The sequence below is a fragment of the Astatotilapia calliptera genome, chromosome 23 (genome assembly GCF_900246225.1).
Source record: "Astatotilapia calliptera chromosome 23, fAstCal1.2, whole genome shotgun sequence".
Taxonomy (NCBI): domain Eukaryota; kingdom Metazoa; phylum Chordata; class Actinopteri; order Cichliformes; family Cichlidae; genus Astatotilapia; species Astatotilapia calliptera.
Genome location: NC_039323.1, coordinates 23,519,266 through 23,540,845, shown reverse-complemented (window position 1 = coordinate 23,540,845; position 21,580 = coordinate 23,519,266). Strand labels below are relative to the sequence as shown.

General features: G+C 41.7%; 1 long non-coding RNA gene across 2 annotated transcripts; it reads left to right on the top strand.

Moving 5' to 3' along the window:
• The first annotated feature begins 17,829 nt into the window (after positions 1–17,829).
• On the top strand, positions 17,830–19,850 carry LOC113016453 (uncharacterized). 2 transcript variants are annotated; one of them, XR_003271250.1, is made up of 3 exons: positions 17,830–18,593; positions 18,670–18,731; positions 19,359–19,850. It is a non-coding gene; the product is annotated as an uncharacterized LOC113016453 (long non-coding RNA). The 2 variants fall into 2 exon arrangements; XR_003271249.1 differs by having other exon boundaries at positions 18,670–19,850.
• Positions 19,851–21,580: the final 1,730 nt, after the last annotated feature.

Genomic DNA, 21,580 nt, shown 5'->3' with positions numbered 1-21,580 from the left:
TTCTTTGGACTGACTCTGCTCCTCCTCAAAACCAAAGCGAGAAAAGGTGAATAAACGTTCATTTTGATTGAAATTATGCAGGGTCACGAGTGCCAAAATGAAATTAATACATATATTAGATTATTAATCAATTTTAATTAATTCATTTGAACTAGAAGTGATTAATTAAATATGTTAATACTTAATATCAATTTATTTCATTTACAACATTTGATACAGTTATTTAATTACAATTTTAATAAATAATTACATTTAATGAATTGCTTGTATATTTAGTTAATTTATTTTGGCCCTCATGGCCCTCCATTCTACCCAACTCAAAAACCCACTATCTCACCACTAGAGGGAGCCAGTGCTTTAGATTTCAACATCTGAGCACAACAACCCAGGTGGCTTGGGTAAATAAATGCTGATGATTTTGTTTTATAGATCCTCCATTATATAAATATATATTTAAAAAAAATTACAAATCCAATATAAGTGTATACTTATTAATCTGACTAAATATTTTTCCAATGGCAACACTTTTTAAAAAAAGACAGCCGGAAAGAGAGGGAGCGGGAAGGCGTCCTTACAGGAAGAAAAAGCCAAAGGTCAGGCAGCATATGTTTCTGGGTCGACCTCTCCTCTCCTCGCTTGCTGAAAGACGTGACACTCTCGCCATTTCCTGCTGCCCGAGCTCGCTGCACATCTGTCGAGGTGGTCATTTTTAGTCGGGCCCTGCTATTTTCATTTGAAGTGTGGAAAGTTGTACGGAGCCAGATTGACAAGTGTGGCTATGCACACGTTTCCATCAGTTTGCTGCAAAGAACCTTTGCTGTAAATGCAGCTCGAGTTTATCCACTTTGCACCTTAGATGTACGTTATTTCTGCAAGTAAAATTCAGCAGGAGTAATTTAACAAATGAATCCCTCACTGCTTTACAAATCAAAGACATAAACAACTCTTATTCATTTATTGTACCGTTTTTAAGACCACGTTGAGCATATTACCTCATTGCAATGAGCTTATATCTTATATGTTTATACATATTCTTAAAATATGTAAATAAAGATCATTTTTATTTGCATTTAATTGATTTTCTTAAAATATCAAGAATGGCTATGCTGTGTATCTGTCACTGGTGGGTTTTATCCTGCCTGTCATGCTAATGCAGGAGCTAAAACTTAAGGACTGAGTATGCATATAAGAGCATGTGGTCTGCATGTAGTCTGTGCATTTCTGACAATCTGACAAACCAAAATTTATGTTTCTCCATTTGCATACCTTTATTCATCTCTGATTTGCTCCCTTGGGTCATGCTGGCCAGGAGACTGGTCAACAACCAGCTGTCACTGAGTAAAATTGGTTGCAATTCAATTTGTTTCAATTCATTTTTACTTATAGCACCAAATCACAACAGCAGTCACCACATGGCGCTTTGTATTGTAAAGACGCTACAAAAACATAGAGGAAACCCCACCAATAAAAAACCCAGCTATGAGAAAGCACTTGGTGACAGTGGGAAGGAAAAACTCCTTTTTAACAGGAAGAAACATCCAGCAGAAAAAGGCTCAGGGAGGGACGGCCTTCTTCGGTTGGAGTGGGGAGTTACTGGCTGTTAGCACATTACCGGGGTTGCCTGTAGAGAATAGCGTCTTAAAAAATTATATTTTGTGTCATGAAACAGTTTCTATGAGCATGCAGATGTGAACATAGAGACACTGTCAGCATGCAGGGTTTGGAAATTTAAGCTTTGGACTTAACTTTTGGCTGATGGCACTAAATAAAAAGTGAAGCTAGGAGGGTGTGATAGATGTTTGAATATTATAACTAAGGCAAATCAGTATAACATGAAAACAATTCATGTCTATCACCCTGATGGAGCGCTAAATGAGCACTGTATGAATGCATATCAATAGTGTTATTATTATAAACGGGCATGTGGAAGTGCTTGTCCCCAGAAACTGTGCAGTCTTCTGCTAATCTCAGAGAGGAAGTCATTCCTCATCTCCTGAGGAAACACTGCACATGAGCACCAAGGCTCCTTCTCCTCTTTCCACGCCCTCCCGCTCACATGCATGTTTACATTTTGGGGTTTTCTCTGCAAGGCTTTCTGTGCCTGCTTCACCGAAACGACGGCCGCTGCAGTCTGCGACCCTGAGATGACTTGGCAGCGGCGCCCAGATCCTGACTAGGGTGTCCTCTTGTTCGCTGAGGAGCCTCGATGAGATTTCCCAGCTACACCTTTTCCTTCCTGTGCACCCTCCAACCCCACCTCACTGACGCCCCTCTAAAAAACACTTAAAGCACACTGGGAAAGGAGCATGAGAAAGGATCCAGCCTCTGGCGTGAGTTATTCTCACTGGCGTGAAAACTCTGGGCTGACAACAAAATTCTCACCATTGAAGGACGGCGTTCAGTTTTCTCTGTCAACAACAATTTGTTGGATATCCAGGGAATATGTTTTCTTGGTATTTCTTCTATAGCCTTAGCTTAATCTCATCTTTATTTCTTTTACAACTTCCCTCTGGTTTTTAAACACCTCCCACTGCTAATATCACTTTAATTGACACATTGTTGCCTACAAGGGAAATATTGTATTGAAAAAGTGATGTTAAAAAAATCCTCTGAACAATGGTTTTATAGCCAGAGATTGGATGTTAATCATATTACAGACAAAAACAGCAGAACTGATTTAAAACCAAAGTATTTTGAATGCAGCCTCATTTTCCAGACCCTACGGTTTGGTGGTAGTGGACAAAGTTTCCCTTCAGGGCTCCAGGAAGTCCCCTGTGAAACAATAGTGAGTGTTGACTTGTGATTTTTTTAGTGGCAGTTTGGTGAAGCAGCCAAAGCACCCCAATGGACACATTGGAGAGTATGTGAGTTTCAGCATGATCAAGAACTGGAAAAACTAGAGACTGAAGCACCAACCGTCATGGCTGCTGACTCTTTTCTGGGTTATGAGTCCTACACATACTGCAAAACTCTATTGGAGGTCTCCCCCAGATGGGACTCAAACCCATACCCCCTGGTTTATGAGGCCAGGGGTGAGTTGTGCCAGTTTTTACTTAAAGTGACTTTAAAGAGAGGCCATGAAAGTAATGCTTCCACCTTTCAGGATGTTGTGCATCCCTGGGAATAATCACTTTGGATGTGAAATATAGCATTTAAGAAATATAGCTTTCTGAAAAAAAGGTGGTCTTGCAGCACAACTTGCCCCCATTGTGGGGTAAGTTGTGCCTTTGAAGAGAATGACTTGAATTGTGCCACTGATTATTAAAGTAAAACAGTATATTTTGATCTCAGAAATTGTAATGCTCCATAAAAGCTAGACAAATTCAACACAAAATTACTTATCTAAGGTTTATTTAAAGTTATTTCACAACATCAGAGGCCAGTTTTATACAAGTCAATTGTGCCATATGAGCACATCTGTATGTTTCATAACATCCCACATGTTGATGCTACCCACTGCTCCCCTCTGGCTGTGGGTAGTTTTTTATGCACATCTTCTCTAGGGAAGACTCCGTCATCATTTTCTTTCAAAGTGAAAATGAGCACCAGTGTCGGCACCATCAACCGTCTCAACCAAAGACTTGATTGGCCGGTCCAGATCTTTTATATCCTTTTATAGCCTTGTTTCTTTTCCATCTACCTTGTCCTTTACATGTATCGTTTTAACGTCATCCTGAATACGTTCATCTTCCTCGCCACCTGACGAATGGACTTCCCTTTCTCCACTTCATTCACTCTAAAGGAGTGGAAGCCCTGCCTGTCCTCCTTATTATAAGTTCGTTGCATTATGGTCTATTTCTATTTTTGGCCTGAAATTAAGAATGTCACTGTGAAAAACTGTAAAAATACAACCTACAATTACAATAAAAGAATATGTTTAAAATATTTATAATTTGGGGGAGTTGTGCCACTGGCCAAACTTAACCCAGGCCCCTTAGCACAAATCATGCCAACCCCAACATTTTGAAAAAAAAAAAAAAAAAAAAAAAAGCATGGCGTATAGACTCATAGTGTAGCTTAGCAAAGGACTAGAAAATTTGGGAAGTGTTTTCAAACTTGTCTATAACTGTTCAGACAAAAAAATCAGAGAACCTTGATTGTAGAAATTTTACAGTTTTTAAGTGAGCTTATTTCTCATGCAGTGAGGCTCTCTTCTTTGCAGGATGAGTAAAATGGCTGACTCTTCAAAAATGTACTGCCACTTGATCAGTTTCTTCTATGGCTTCCTAGAAACTAGGGGGTGGCACAAATTACCCCACTTTCCCCTACTGAGCAGAGGTCTCGAGCCACATCTTATTTCTTCAAGAAGTCAGACTTTCTTTCATTTTTAAAAGTGCTGTTGAGCAATATTTCTCCAGGCTTTTTGAACGTCTTTCAATGTGTTTCTTTGTACATTTGCTGCTTTTCCACTCTGACCATTTAGGGAGAAATGTTTTCGTTGGTTAAGCCCATTTAACACAATATATGACTCATTCAATCATAAAACAAAGTTCCTAACTCAAGAGATGAACCAGTGTTGTGTCTGCACATAAGAGCTAAGACTCAGTGTGTCCTTAAAAAAGATTTGAGGAAACTGGACAACACAAGTTCAAGGCCTAAAAAACAGAAATGGTCTCACTGGAAAGGCGGCTGTAAAGAAGCCTTCTTAAGAAGGGAAACAGGGAGAAAAGGCCCAAGTATAAAAATTACACAAGAACAGGACTGAAAATCAATGACAACAGGTCTGATAGGTTGATGAATTGGAAAGGTCTGGTTAAAATCCGCGCCAATATGTTTTTGTATGCTATATTTAAAAGATGATGGAGGCTGTGTCATAGTTTTGAGGCTGAATTTTGAACCAATGGTGTTGGAGATCGTGTCAAAAATAATGGAATATGACCTGGAAAGCCCGGAGAACTATTCCTAAAGAAATGAGGGTTGAGTCAACATTTTTGCACAGTACTGTATGTTACAGTAACGACTCCAACTATCAGCTGTACTTCTCTTTGTTCTCATTTTGGCTAAAGTGCGCTTTTTTTTAGTTGTTGTTGTGGGTTTCATGACAGCTTAAAAAAAGCCAGCTGTGTTGTAAAACTCTTTAGGGAAAGCAAACCTTTTTTTTGTTTTGGTTTTTTTTTTGCATCAACACTTTCATTCACGTGACCAAAAACGTCTTTTCTTTTTAAGCAGTTAATGCTGTGACGGCCTTTAACTTCCAGCTGAAGGTCAACAGTGGTGTTTTTCAACACCCCTGTGCCGTAAATTCACAAATCCGCCTTTTAATTGATTTAACTGATTAGATATTTTCCAGGAGAAACTCACTCATATGGTGTGACAGGAAACATTAAGAATAGATTGTAAACCTAAACCGTGGGAACTCACTGACATCACAAAATTTCAATCAGATCTGAATCTAAATGGTACTCTTAAATCTGTATACAGTACTTTCTAAAAGTATGATTTTATCTGGGTTATTGTTTAAGATCATGTATTGTACATGCCAGAGCTCCAGGCTGGTGTTTTTTCTGTTTTGTTTTGTTTTTAATCTCTTTTTGAGGTGGTATTTAAAGTCAAACGTCTCACATACACACAAAAGGCCAGTCACTTTTATGGATTCTGCTCCTAACACACCCCTCCTCCTCCAGCTGTGATGGTAGCTGATCAAAGGGGAAATGGGCCGCTATAGAATCCCACCTTTTCCCAGATCCTGGGAGGAGCCTGCGCCTGGTGGCAAAGAGAAGAACAATGGCAGGAAACTAGGAGAGGAGCTAGGGAGTTCCTGTTGGCAAGATGATCCCGAAGACGAGAGTGATGGCACGCCTCGTACAAGTGGACACTGGCCCGGTGCCCTGAGCAGGAGGAACTGTGCTCTTTAAAACTAGAATAAGGTTATTGTTTGAGATGTTTTCAAGAGTTTGATTCAAAATAACTGATGTTTGCAAGGAGGGATGTCTTAGATGTCCTGCTGCAAAATGTAAAACAACAAAAAACAAACTGAATATCAGAACACAATTGTTTGCAAGGTAAACAAATGGTAGATGTTATACTATGGTTCATTTAGACTAGCATCAAGCAGGGCTCCACCTAACCCAAGGGGTACTGCTGCAGTGGGTGGAGGTAGATGGAAAGATTAGCTCAACTATTACAGTTAGAGAATTACGTGGATCTTAAGTTAAATCTAAAGTTAAGGAGTTCAATTGAACAGATAAGGAATAATTAGGTGACTTTTTTCATGTTTTCAACGTTTTGATACTAGTGTCCGAACAGATTGCAACATAAAAAACTGTTGCGTGATTTGCCTCCAGTAATCTAAAGACTGATTTCCATCTGAAGTATTGTCTAAAGGATTAACGAAACACATGCAAAAACAGAGTCTGTAAAATTCTAATAAACTTGAAAGGCAACATTTGGTGTGACCACCTTTATTCTTCAGCAGTCTGAACTCTCTTAGGCAGCCTTCTTTTCATGTCTTTAAGTCGTCTTCAGGAATAGTTCTCCAGGCTTCTTGAAGGACATTCAAAGCTCTTCTTTGGATGTTTCTGCCTTTTGTTCTGTTCTCTGTCAACATGATCCCACACTGCTTCAATGATGTTGAGGTCCGGGCTCAGGGGAGGCCGATCCATGACTGATAGTGCTCCACTGTATGTTTTTATATAAAAGTATGAATTCACTGCATTGGCAGTGAGTTTGGGATCATTGTCATGCTGAAAATGAAGCTGCTGCCAATTAGATGCTTTCCAGATGGTGTTACACGGTGGATCAAAATCTGAAATTTGACAAGATCTCCAACACCGCTGACTGAAATCCATTGATTTGAACAAAGAATCCTGTTTTCAGATTTTTTTGTCCTCCACTTGTTCAGTTACCTCAATTTTTAAGGACACATTGCACACCACACTGATATGCAAAGCTTTCAGCTATTATCTCTCTGGGAATCACCTTGTTGGTGGAAAAATACTATTTTATGTCAAACTGAGTAATCTTTGGCATTTTTCACAGATTCAACTAAAGAAATGGAAACAAATGTGTTTTTGTGACAGGCTGCTCGTAACAAATTTCCTTAAGTCAGAATTTAAAATAGTTTTGCTAGGTTGTCTGTTAAATGTCTTTTTGTGCTTGAAGGATTCATAAGTCAGTGTTACGTGGCTTAACAAACAAAAAAATTATTTTGAAAATGGTCAGGTACAAGGCCTGGACTGAAAAATGAGTAAAAAAGCAGTTATGTCCAAAGAAAACCTTGACAGGCCTTCAGAAAGCTTGGAGAAACATTGCTTAAGATTACTTTTTAAAAAGTGGCAAGAAAGTCTGTCTTTCTCCAAAATATAAAGAAATGAGGGTTGGCTCGAGACTTTTGCACAGCACCTGTGATTTATTTTAGCTGAGCTCACTTTTGGATTTTACTTTGAAATAAAATTATTAAGCTGACTAGTTTGACACCTGTCTGGTTATATGTGCCCTACTGCAAGCATGATAAAAATGCCTCACCCTACAGCAACAGAGTATTAAAGAATATTTTTCCTCCAAGATAATGGCTCGAACGTCATACAGCTGCAGAGGACAAAATGAAAAACAAAAAATGAAACAGCTCAGTAGGATTAATTAATACTGCCTTAAGAAATACAGTATTCTGTCATGGGTCCTAGCTACACCCCTGGCTGGCTAGAACTCGGGAAATGAACTCTCCACATGATATATTCACACATTTGATCGTGACATTCCTTTTGGAGCCTCTAAAGTCGACAACGAAGTGTTGACATCACGCTGTGATGAGTCGCTTAGATAATTCATGACCTTGCAGCGGTCTGAGAGGGCCGTGCAGCAAGCGGCAGACTTCCTGTGGTCCCACCCAGGCCCGGGTCACATCCACACGGCCGGGGCCACATCGCTCACCCCAACCCTTGTGCTGTACACCCTCCACGCCCTCAAGCACAGCCAAGTTCTCATTCCATTGTTCTCAGGAGTGAAACATCCCCATGCACAAGTGGCCAGAACAGCACGCCATGGGCCAGATGTGCGTATGGTATGTGTATGAACAGGGCAAAGCATTGTTTTCAACAAATACAAAAGAAAACCTAAGAGAAGTTTCTAATGAAGTGCAGTTACTGGAAATTGTTTCAGCTTTTTGTTTCAAGCTTGAGTCATTCTTCCATGAAAAAAATTAACTGATTCTCGCTATTTTAACCTACTGCAAAATGTGCATGGCATGATGCACAGTATGTTCACCGGTGGTTGGTATCATCACATTTTCGGCACCAGTCAAACCACGCCAGAAGTGACAGAACACCTTCTTCCCGCATTTCTGAGCTCATTCAGACCTCTTCAGCATTCCTAACATACCGCCCACGATGCTAGTAAGGTAGATCTCACCGTGTCTTTTTTATCAGAGGGATTTTCCAATCATACACCACACTCATGACAAATGGGAAGCGGGGAGTTTCCTCTTTCGTGAGAGAAAAAATCCATTTGACTGACCCAGAAACTCAGATGATAAACTATTAACTTACTTCAACTGCATGACGGGCTTATTGGCATTTCTATTCACTTGTTTTAGTGTCTGTTAATTGTTTTTAGTGCAGTATATGATCACTTATATCATACAGAGCGTAATGCAGTATTATGAACTGAGCCATCAACCATTTAATACAGTGGTTCTGAACCCTTTGGCACATGGCACATCCCATTTCAGAAGCTCAGAAATGGTTTCTTAAAGTCATGTCTTTAATCAAAAGAAAAGAAATCCAGCACAGAAGAGGTTGGGTGGCCATTCTTAAGGAAGGAAAACAATGAGAAAATGCTGAGGTATGAAAATTACACAAACTGGACTGAAAATCAGTGACAACGGATCTGATGGACTGAAGCTGCATGTCTTTGGACGGTGGGAGGAAGCTGGAGTACCCGGAGAGAACCCACGCAAACACGGGGAGAACATGCAAACTCCACACAGAAAGACCCCAGCCTGATGTTGGAATTGAACTCAGGACCTTCTTGCTGTGCGGCAACAGTGCTAACCAACATGCCACCGTGCTGCCTTGATTGAATTCTCATTCTAATAATTAACAATAATTACTGAGGAGGTCAGGAGAGAGTTACAACAGTAAAACATAGTGTGCTTTAAATACACTTTAAAACACAGTGGCCGCTGTGGCATGGTTTGAGGCTGCATTTCAGTCAGTGATGTTGGGGATTTTGTCAAAACTGATGAATAATGAACACAGAAAAGTACCTCCAGATTTTGATCCACCATCTGGAAAGCATCTGATTGACAACAGCTTCATTTTCAGCATGACGATGACCCCAAACTCACTGCCAATGCAGTAAAATCATACTTGCATATAAAAACACACAGTGGAGCACTATCAGTCATGGATCGGCCTCCCCAGAGCCCGGACCTCAACATTATTGAAGCAGTGTGGGATCATGTTAACAGAGAACAGAACAAAAGGCAGAAACATCCAAAGAAGAGCTTTGAATGTCCTTCAAGAAACCTGGAGAACTATTCCTGAAGACGACTTAAAGAAATTATCTATGTTTGCTAAGCCAGCTAGCTAGTATAATGTTATTTAAATAAAGACACATCTGGCTCCAAAAAACTCAGTGTTTTATCATCTAGTGTTTGCTTTTCCTTTTTTTTTTTTTTTAACCAAAGTGCTAAGAAAAGCTAGTGGATAAAGATGCAGTGTGATTAAAATGATTCTGAATTATTCATTATTAATAATTATTTGAATTATCATATGTTTATTCTCAGTAAGATTTAAAGACATGTTTCTTCTCACATTACAGAGCAAAGCCAGCATTGCATGGTTTACTGATAACTGAAGGTCCTAGTAGTCGTACAGCAACTTAATTGGTGATTGCTTTGCCCAGTGATGCAGTGATGCAGAGATACAGTTATGATTAAACATTTACATCCACTCATCATGGGCATGAACATCATGGTAATTTTAGACTTTTAATGATTTGAACTGCTGACCCAGAGCATGATGCTACCACCACCAGCTGGTACATTTTTCTTAGGTCTGAAAGCCTCGCCTTTACTCCTCCAAACATACCTCTTGTCAGTGTGACTCAATTTGTCAATCTTTGTCTCTTCTGACCATAGAACGTTTTGGCTTGTCTATGAGGGCATCTGCAAATTTCAGTCGAGCTTGAAGGTGTCGACTTTGGAGCAGGGGTTACTTTCTTGGTCGGCACCCTCTCAGTCCACGATGATGTGAAATTTTCTTCATGTTTTCACTGAAGACAATTCAGACTTGAGCCTTGGTGGTCCCTAGATTTTTCCTCTTGTAACCCATGTGAAATACAGGGCTGCAAAATCCCTTTTTGTAATCTAAGGCTATAGCCTGTTATTGTCACAGGGGGGCGCTGTGATGCAGTCTTGTGTTCTGACGACCTTGCGTCTAGTGCGCAGGAAGTATTACCTCTCTCTTCCTGTGAGATCTTCCCTCTGATGGCGGTCAAGTACGTGTCGGAGCGCATGGAAAAAGTATCTTGGTATGCAATACTGCAACCCGGTTAATGAGACCAGATTGTTTTACGTATAAATGCTAATAAGGTACTCTTTTATTAGGCCCCGAACTCTGACCACAAAGGGAATAACGTCTGTCAAGTTATTTGTGTCTGAAAATCCCGGTGAGTCACGTGCTTTCGTTAGCTACCTGTTAAGTTAGATAATGTATTTCACTAGCCGATTCAGCTCAGAAACCTTTGAACAAAAACCAATCGGGAGCTATGAGAATCTGGCGTGTTGTTTCACTTCTCCTGTTGTTCTTTACAGTGTGTTATAAGTGTTGAATGCTTTGAGCTAAACGATGCCGATGCTAGATGCGATGCTAGCTGCTAATAGCTGTTAGCCACCCCACCCCGCTGAAGCCATATTCCGATCGGGGAGGTATTCAAGTAGAAGCAATAGCTCTGTTTATATTAGAATGGTTATGTCTTAATAGATATGAGCATATTTCAAGTTTAATCGTGTTTGCACTGAATTAAGTTACATTTGCTTGTCAGCCTTAAGGATGAATGTCACTTTCATTGCTATGACTGTTTACATTACAGTTTAAGCTGCTGATGTTCTTTGTTGTGATATAATTTTGATAAAATTGTTGATACTGGTACAAACAAGTTACTGTAACTCTTGTAACTTGGTAAAGCTAAAGGGAATGCCATTTGTGATTAATACATTTGGAAAAGAAGTTAATGAGCTCATGTTAAGAACACAAAATGGGAAAAGAAATTGATTGTTCTGCACTGTTTGTGTAGATTGGTTTTTTTGAACTACTAGAAGGATTCTGGAGAACCACTGACGGCGAGAACAGCCCAAATGAGATCCTGGATGATCGTGAAATGGTGTGGCCAGCCATGCGATCGGATTGTGGGATTTGCCTGAGAAACTGATTCAAGCAACCCTGGATTACAGATAAGCCCTATGCACTACTTTTCCTACCCGGATAATAGGGTTTGCACACTGACAATTCCCCTACAGTACACCTGTTTGGGTTTTCAACGACTTTAAAGGACAATTCAGACTGGACAATTCAAACTTCACAACAGGAACACTTTAATCTGTTTCATTCATTCCAAAGAGCTCTGATACTGTTCAGTATAAATCTTCAATTTAGATGTCTTTATTTTGTTTTGTTTTACATGTATTCACCTTTAAAAATGCACTATTAGTGTGCAATTTGGGTTATTGTGTTGTATATGTGTATAAATGGTACTGAGGCAATAAAGGTCCCAGTTATTCACTTCCAAGCCAACTCCTTTTGTGAGTCTCCAAAACAAAACCTCCTCCTGAACCTAGAAAGATGTCTAGGGTCTCTATTTGAAGTGAGAGTGTACTGGTCCTGAGTAGAGGCGCTACACAAAACGTGGCGAGCCAGCCAGGAGGTTTAATTCCTTTTATTTTGGAAGTTGAGCAACTGGTGCTTTCATGCCTTTTGGGTCAAATCATTACAATTGTCCATGACATTCTGGGTTGGAGCAATAAGACAACATGGATGTAATCCAAAGTGAAGGTGTCAAAGTACCTAACTCTGTCCTAGTAGGAGGGTTAACAGGCGATGAGGTTGACAATGAGGTTATTGATTACTTAGGGCAGTTTGGTTCTATTGGAAGAGTAATCAAAGTAACTAGCACAGAGGCACAGTTTAAAAACACAGCCATTGTGGAGTTCCAATCAGGTGAACCAGTCCAGTTCCTTAAGGATAGCTTGCCTTGCAAAAGACAAAGCCGTAACCCAAGTGTTGTCCATCATATCCAGCTTCTGTCTGCGCTGTATGCTGCAGACAGGGGTTCATGTTTAACCCATTCTTACCTAACTGAACTGAAAGGGCTTGCTAAACTGAGTGGTGCAGATTTTGAGAAGGTTTTACTAGATGAGCTGGCCAGAATGAAGAAGTCCACTGAGAGTGATCCCGCAGTTGGGCCAAATGTAACAGTGCCTAATCAGAATCTGCAGCTCACTAGTGACACAGACCAAGATGAACCAGCCATCATAGAGCATCAAAGTCCTCTTAAACTGGGCAGTGATTTAACCCACTTGCCTGAGCATGACTCTCACTCATCCTCTCCAAGTGTAGAAGTGACTCCCTCGCACAGAAAAACCACTATCTACTTACCACCTGAACAGCTCACTACACCTGAAGTACAGAGAGTAGTAGTTGAGCATGTCATTAAGAACAATGAAATGCCTTCTCAAGGTCATGCAAAGCTCAGGCCCTTCTCGGGGAAAACCCCTTGCTCTACTTTCGAAGCTGATTATGATACGTGGCGCAACAATGTTGAATTCCACCTCATAGATTGTACCATATCTGACAAACATATGGTAAGGAAAATAGTTGAGAGCCTTCTTCCACCAGCTGCTAACATTGTAAAGCACCTTGGTCCTAACGCTTCTCCCCATGACTATCTCAGCCTTCTTGACTCAGCGTATGGTACTGTTGATGATGGGGATGAGCTTTTTGCCAAATTCCTGAGCACAAACCAGAACTCAGGTGAAAAGCCTTCTGCCTATTTACAGCGGTTGCAGATAACCCTGAGTAAAGTCATTAAAAGAGGTGGCATCACTACAAATGATTCAGATCGCCAACTGCTTAAACAGTTTTGTAGAGGTTGCTGGAACAACAGCTTGATCACAACCTTGCAGCTTGAGCAGAAGAAGGACAAGCCACCTTCATTTCCAGAGTTGCTCCTCATGCTACGTACTGAGGAGGACCGGCAAGCGGCAAAGTCCAGCCGAATGAAACAGCACTTAGGCATTTCTAAACCTAAGGCACATTTGAACTCCCTTGAAGTAGGAGAGTATGTCACTGATGATACAGACGTATCAGCTGTTAATGATAGGCTAGTGCCTTTTGATGCACATAAGTTAGAAAGGAAACTTGCAAAGCTACAAGCCCAAGTGGCTTCACTGAAAGCATCAGCTATTGACAGTTCAAGCCAGAACTCTGACAAGCCAAATAAGAAAACCAAACCTAAGTTCAAGATTCTTCCTAAAGAGAAATCTGACCCAAGTGAGACTAAGCCCACTAAGAAGCCACGCCCATGGTACTGCTTCAGGTGCGGCGAGGATGGTCATATTGCTCCCTCTTGCAGCAATGAACCAAACCCTGAACTAGTTGAAATGAAACGTAAGGAGTTCAACCAAAAACTACAAGTCTGGGAGGAACAGAATATGTCAGCTTTAAACTAAAATCAGTTTCTGGGGAGGGACTACCAGGAACTGAAAGTAATCATGAACGTCCCAAACCGGAACCTCAGAGCAAAGTATCTTCTCTCTCTCGTGCAGCACGACCCCAGATTAGGTTACCCAAGGGACTTGTAGGACAGAAATGTACAGCAAATGTTACCGTGTCGGGAGTCAATTGCAGTTGTCTCCTTGACACTGGGTCTCAAGTGACCACAGTGTCCGCTTCATTTTACAACACCAATCTTTCAGAACATCCCATTCAGCCTATCAGTGGCCTGGATGTTGAGGCTGCTAGTGGCCAAAATGTTCCTTACTTGGGATACATACCCATCAGCCTTAAGTTTCCAAAAAGCTTTATTGAAACTGAGCCTGAGGTTTCTAGCCTTGCTTTAGTAGTACCTGACTTACGCTCTAACTGTGACTTGCCTGTGCTGATTGGGACAAATGCACTTGATGTTCTGTACGACGAATATTGTCAAGGTAAAGATCCCAATGATTTGTCGTCGGTCTATGGCTACAGGCAGATCCTCCGTACACTCAAGGTCAGGAGAGAGATAAACCTAGCCGGAAACAATGGCTTTGTAACTCTTAAGGGCAAGGTGCAACACGTAGTACCAGCTCAAGGGAGGGTCCTCCTTGAAGGCTGTGTCAGATCCAGCAGTGCTGGTGAATGTGCCATTGTTGAACAGCCAACGACATCCACCTTACCAGGGGGAATTTTTGTGGAGTGCTGTCTTGTCACTTTGCCCAAGAAGCATCCTCATAGGTTACCTATATGGGTGAGAAATGAAACTGAGCATGACGTAACACTGCCTTCTAGATGTGTCATTGCAGAGCTCCATAGTCCTGCAAAGATATATGACGAATCACCCATTTCAACCAAAAATGATGACACTGTGAAATGTTGTAATGTTACTGCACAGCCAGTTGATGAACCTGCTCACCCAGATTTGACATTTGACTTTGGCAATTCTCCCCTCCCGCAGGAGTGGAAAGAGAGGGTTACCCAGCGTCTAAGTGCCTATGCTGATGTTTTTGCCCAGCATGATTTGGATCTTGGACATGTATCTAAAGTGAAACATCACATAAACTTAAAGGAAGAAGCACCCTTTAAGCAAAAGTCCAGGCCAATCCACCCAAATGATTATGAAGCTGTGAGGAAGCACTTGCAAGCACTCCTTGATGCAGGAGTAATCCGTGAATCAGAGTCCCCTTATGCTTCACCGATTGTGGTGGTTAAAAAGAAGAATGGAGAGGTCCGTCTTTGTATTGATTATCGTAAGCTCAATGCGTTAACAATACGAGATGCGTACGCACTTCCAAACCTTGAAGAGGCTTTCTCAGCCCTTGCTGGATCCAAATGGTTTTCAGTAATGGATCTCAAGTCTGGTTATTACCAGATTGAGATGGAGGAATGTGATAAGCCCAAGACAGCTTTTGTGTGCCCCTTGGGATTTTACGAGTTTAACCGTATGCCCCAGGGGATCACCAACGCTCCCAGCACCTTCCAGCGCTTAATGGAACGGTGTATGGGCAGCCTCAATCTGAAAGAAGTTCTGGTGTTCATAGATGACATCATCGTGTTCTCCAGCACTTTGGAGGAACATGAAACCAGGCTTCTACGTGTCCTTCAGCAACTGAGAGAATATGGGTTGAAACTTTCTCCCAAAAAGTGCTCCTTCTTCCAAAGTTCTGTGCGATACCTAGGACACATCGTGTCTACCAAAGGTGTAGAGACCGATCCTGAGAAGGTCAGAGCTCTCAAAACCTGGCCAAGACCCCAGACGCTCAGTGACCTCAAGTCTTTCCTAGGCTTTGCAGGGTACTATCGACGGTTTGTGAAGGACTATTCAAAAATTGTCAAACCCCTGAATGATCTTACCAAAGGCTACCCACCATACAGGAAGGGCAGAAAGGTGACACCCGGTCCTAGCGGATACTTGAACCCTAAAGAGCCTCTTTCCAGCCGTTGGACACCTGCTTGTCAGGAAGCTTTTGAGGTAATCATAGAGAAACTGACATCAGCTCCAGTGCTTGGATATGCTAACCCAAAATTACCATACGTCCTCCATACTGATGCGAGCACCTCTGGGTTAGGGGCAGCCTTGTATCAAGAACAGGATGGTGAAGTGAGGGTTATTGCCTACGCAAGTAGAGGACTTTCACCCAGTGAAAAGCGGTATCCAGCTCATAAACTGGAATTTCTTGCATTAAAGTGGTCCATTGTAGAGAAGTTCCAAGATTATCTCTACGGGAACACATTCACGGTTTTAACGGACAACAACCCATTAACCTATGTTTTGAAGTCAGCCAAGCTTGATGCTGCCAGCTACCGCTGGTTGGCCGCTCTCTCCACCTTCGACTTTAATATTAAGTATCGTGCTGGTAAGAGCAATCAAGATGCAGATGGCCTCTCTAGGCGGCCACATGATACTGTGGATGATGACTATGCTTCTCTTGAAGAAAAAGAGCGAATGAAACAATTCGCTTCCCATCATCTCTCTTCATCTCCCAACAGACAAGATGTGACAGCTGACACATTCAGTGTCTTGTGCCACCGTCATCTCTTAGGTGAATCTGACAATAGCCTACCTTCTATCACTTTGGTAGAGTCCCTTGCTCTACATACCGATGCGGTGCCAGACGTCTACGCAGATGATGGAACATTAGGTTGTTCTGTCATACCTACCTATAGTGAGGTAGAACTCCAACAACATCAGAGGTCTGACCCAATTATTGGGTATGTGGTCAACATGTTAGAAAATGGAGGTGAAGCAAATTCCAATCCTAACTCTGCATCCTTAGAGCTTAAACTAATGCTCAAAGAGTGGAAACGTTTGGAACTGAAAAATGGTCTCCTCTACAGAACCCGCAAATCAGGTGAAAATGTCACCTTTCAGCTTGTCGTCCCTGAGTCTTTAAGGTCCACCATTCTCACTTGCCTTCATGACGACATGGGGCATATGGGTTTGGAAAGAACCCTCGACTTGGTTAGGTCAAGATTTTATTGGCCTAAAATGGCAACTGATGTAGAGAGAAAGATTAAGTCTTGCGGACGTTGTGTTAGAAGAAAGACTCTTCCTGAAAGAGCAGCACCTCTTGTCAGTATCCAAACAACCCGTCCCATGGAACTGGTATGCATGGACTATTTATCCATGGAGCCTGACAGTCACAACACCAAAGACATTCTGGTCATAACTGATCATTTCACCAAATACGCTGTTGCTATGCCAACAAAAGACCAAAAGGCTACAACAGTTGCGAAGTGTCTTTGGGAGCAGTTTCTGGTGCATTATGGTTTTCCTGAGCGCCTGCTTAGTGATCAGGGCAGGGATTTTGAGTCCCAACTCATTAAAGAGCTCTGTGCCCTAGCTGGTATCACGAAGGTGCGCACCAGTCCTTATCATCCACGGGGAAACCCAGTTGAACGGTTCAACCGAACTCTTCTTGGCATGTTAGGAACTCTACAAGACAAAGAGAAAACTCATTGGCGCGATTATGTGAAACCACTAACTCACGCCTATAATTGCACCAAGAACGAGACCACTGGGTTTAGCCCATACGAGTTAATGTTTGGTCGCCAGCCGAGGCTTCCCGTGGATATTGCATTCTGCCTGCCAGTTAAAGATGGCTCTCCTACATCTCACTCTCAGTATGTGAGAGCTCTGAAGGCTCGCCTTCAAGAGAGCTATCAGATCGCTGCCAAAAACTCTCAGAAGGTTGCTGAACGGAATAAACGCCGTTTTGACAAAACTGTCAGGGAGTCAACTTTGGAGAAAGGTGATCAAGTACTAGTGCGGAACCTGCGACTTCGGAATAAACACAAACTTGCAGATAAGTGGGAGTCAACCATGTACAGAGTGGTGGAAAAGATGGTAGACCTACCTGTGTATGTTGTACAGCCTATGAATGGAGATGGTCCTATTCGAACTCTTCACAGGGATCTCTTACTCCCTTGTGGTGACTTATCTGAAGCTGAGGAAGTTGACCAGGTCAAGCCAAAGAGTTGCAGGCCAAGAACGAGGCGCAGTCAGCCTCTGTTACTGGAGGAGCAATCAGAATCTGAAGACGACTCACCTGTCTATCCTAGGCAGTCTTCTGTCATTCCTGGAAAGTTGGTTCAGGTGTTTGAAATCCCGAAGAGACGACAGCAAACCGGAAAAAACAGTACCGGAGGGTAGTTGTATACCAGCTACGCCAGCAGACTGTGTAAACCCTCAGCCTCAGAATGAGCCTTGCAGAGGCAGCTCCCCTTTGCTGCCTGCAGAGCCTGTAGGGGTACCTCCTGAAGTAGCTGAAGGAGAGGAGCCAGATGTTGTGGCTGAGCAACACCCTACTGAAGACGATGTAACTTTACCAACTATGACTAATCAAAAATCAGCTGTGGCCGAAGACAGCATTGATGTACCGTCCATTGATGTAGAGGCTCCTATAGCTACGGAAACCATTGATCTGAACCCACAAACCCCTGAGGTAGCTCTGGAGCATAAGGAAACTGTTGACAGTGGAGAAAAAAATGACCATGTTCGTAAGTCAGAAAGGACACGTCGACCACCAAGGCGCTTCCATTATCCTGAGTTGGGAAATCCCTTAATTTCCTTTGCGCAGAGCCTCATAGAGAGCTTTAACCAAGCACTTTATACAATAGGTGACTATGAGAGTTCATCTGTAGACCACAGCGTGACGCATGAAGGGGCTCATGCTGGGTCAAAGGGGGAGGGTGTAACCCATGTGAAATACAGGGCTGCAAAATCCCTTTTTGTAATCTAAGGCTATAGCCTGTTATTGTCACAGGGGGGCGCTGTGATGCAGTCTTGTGTTCTGACGACCTTGCGTCTAGTGCGCAGGAAGTATTACCTCTCTCTTCCTGTGAGATCTTCCCTCTGATGGCGGTCAAGTACGTGTCGGAGCGCATGGAAAAAGTATCTTGGTATGCAATACTGCAACCCGGTTAATGAGACCAGATTGTTTTACGTATAAATGCTAATAAGGTACTCTTTTATTAGGCCCCGAACTCTGACCACAAAGGGAATAACGTCTGTCAAGTTATTTGTGTCTGAAAATCCCGGTGAGTCACGTGCTTTCGTTAGCTACCTGTTAAGTTAGATAATGTATTTCACTAGCCGATTCAGCTCAGAAACCTTTGAACAAAAACCAATCGGGAGCTATGAGAATCTGGCGTGTTGTTTCACTTCTCCTGTTGTTCTTTACAGTGTGTTATAAGTGTTGAATGCTTTGAGCTAAACGATGCCGATGCTAGATGCGATGCTAGCTGCTAATAGCTGTTAGCCACCCCACCCCGCTGAAGCCATATTCCGATCGGGGAGGTATTCAAGTAGAAGCAATAGCTCTGTTTATATTAGAATGGTTATGTCTTAATAGATATGAGCATATTTCAAGTTTAATCGTGTTTGCACTGAATTAAGTTACATTTGCTTGTCAGCCTTAAGGATGAATGTCACTTTCATTGCTATGACTGTTTACATTACAGTTTAAGCTGCTGATGTTCTTTGTTGTGATATAATTTTGATAAAATTGTTGATACTGGTACAAACAAGTTACTGTAACTCTTGTAACTTGGTAAAGCTAAAGGGAATGCCATTTGTGATTAATACATTTGGAAAAGAAGTTAATGAGCTCATGTTAAGAACACAAAATGGGAAAAGAAATTGATTGTTCTGCACTGTTTGTGTAGATTGGTTTTTTTGAACTACTAGAAGGATTCTGGAGAACCACTGACGGCGAGAACAGCCCAAATGAGATCCTGGATGATCGTGAAATGGTGTGGCCAGCCATGCGATCGGATTGTGGGATTTGCCTGAGAAACTGATTCAAGCAACCCTGGATTACAGATAAGCCCTATGCACTACTTTTCCTACCCGGATAATAGGGTTTGCACACTGACAATTCCCCTACAGTACACCTGTTTGGGTTTTCAACGACTTTAAAGGACAATTCAGACTGGACAATTCAAACTTCACAACAGGAACACTTTAATCTGTTTCATTCATTCCAAAGAGCTCTGATACTGTTCAGTATAAATCTTCAATTTAGATGTCTTTATTTTGTTTTGTTTTACATGTATTCACCTTTAAAAATGCACTATTAGTGTGCAATTTGGGTTATTGTGTTGTATATGTGTATAAATGGTACTGAGGCAATAAAGGTCCCAGTTATTCACTTCCAAGCCAACTCCTTTTGTGAGTCTCCAAAACAAAACCTCCTCCTGAACCTAGAAAGATGTCTAGGGTCTCTATTTGAAGTGAGAGTGTACTGGTCCTGAGTAGAGGCGCTACACTCTCATCTAAGGATGGAAACTTGGGTCTTCTTCCAGAATTGTCTAAACTGATGATCTTTGAATCTGCAGTTGTTTAGAAATGGCTCCATGAGACCTTCCCAACTTGTCAAATCTACAATTCTCCTTTTTAGATCTTCACTGATTTCCTTGGACTTTCTGATTGTTCTGAGTATTTATCAATACAATAAATGTTGTTGAAAAATCCTTCATAGAGAAAGTACCAATTGTAGTCACTAATGAGACATTACCAGGCCTTAACCTTGTCAAGTAAAAAATAATCGTAGAATCTTCATTACCACCAAAGATTTAGTTGAATGTCTATAATTGAGATTGTATGTAAACTTCAGGCATCCAGTCTTGTTTTTTAAAGTCATTAAATGTGAATGCTCTACAGTCATTCTACTCTGAAAAAGGAACAGTTCAAAGAAATCATTAAAAACCCCAAATTAACATCACATTCATGCCCAAGATGAGTGGTTGTAAACTTGTCTACATCCCACACAGTCCAAGCCCTAATTTAAATCTCCACCTTAAGGCCTCAACTGTCACACACGTAATTGATGTCAGCTGTGTGTGAAGCAATAGTGCTTAACTGTGCTTGATGGTTTGAAATGCTGTGAACAGGAATGAGACCGCACTTTGTGTCAAATGCCTTGGCGTTACTTTGACGGTCTCAAAGCATGTTTCACACTATCATGGATTTGTGACGTTTACTTTGCTTAAGACGACCTAAGGACTACCTTCCTCATTTGAACATCAGCTAACAGTAACAGATGTTCTGCATTTTTATACCAGTCTATCCGTAACCACAGGAAATTACTTCAGATCAGTGCATCAGCTACACTGAATTAAATCTACTTGTGACGATGCCAATATGAGACAGATTTATGTGACGATTTCTGCCACATCTGCAGGATTGCCGCCAAACATGAGCGCACATGTGTCTCTGTTAAGTCACGTCCTGTGGAAATGGCCTTGACAAATTCACAGAACTGCTACTGACTGCTGGAAACCCGGGGACAAAAACATGCATTAAAGTTTCAGTGAAGGCATGAGGAAGTTAAAGCAGTAAACAAGTGTTAGTCATGAGGCTGAGGAAGTGCTCGCTACCAGCACACAAGAGCCGACGGATCAGGAGTTCAATGGCAATGTATTCTTAGAAACAGGAAGCCTGCAATGCATCCAGTGGCCTGATTCTCATTGAAGTAAATAGAGATGGGTGCAGCTTATCCAGTGGTGCTGTGATGGGTAAACAGGAAAAACAGATCTTTACTGATCTTGCGCTGATGTTTTTACATGTGCATTTCTTCAAGCTGAATTTGCACCTCTGACTTTATCTCAGTTTTAAAGGAAGCCCATGCTACCGAAAACCTCACAGGATATCACATCCTCTAATTTTGATCCAACTTATTAAACTTACTTAGCTCAAGTATTGCAGAAATGTTTCTGCAGAAAATTACAAGGGAGGGGACGGTTCATGATTACCGTAATGATGCTCCAAGCACTGCTCAAAAACCCGCAGATAACAGGAGTCCTTTGTGGATTGAGGTCATGACTATGAAAGGCATGTGAGATCATAAAAAAACCCCAAAAAACACTGGTCGTGTACAGATGCTTTT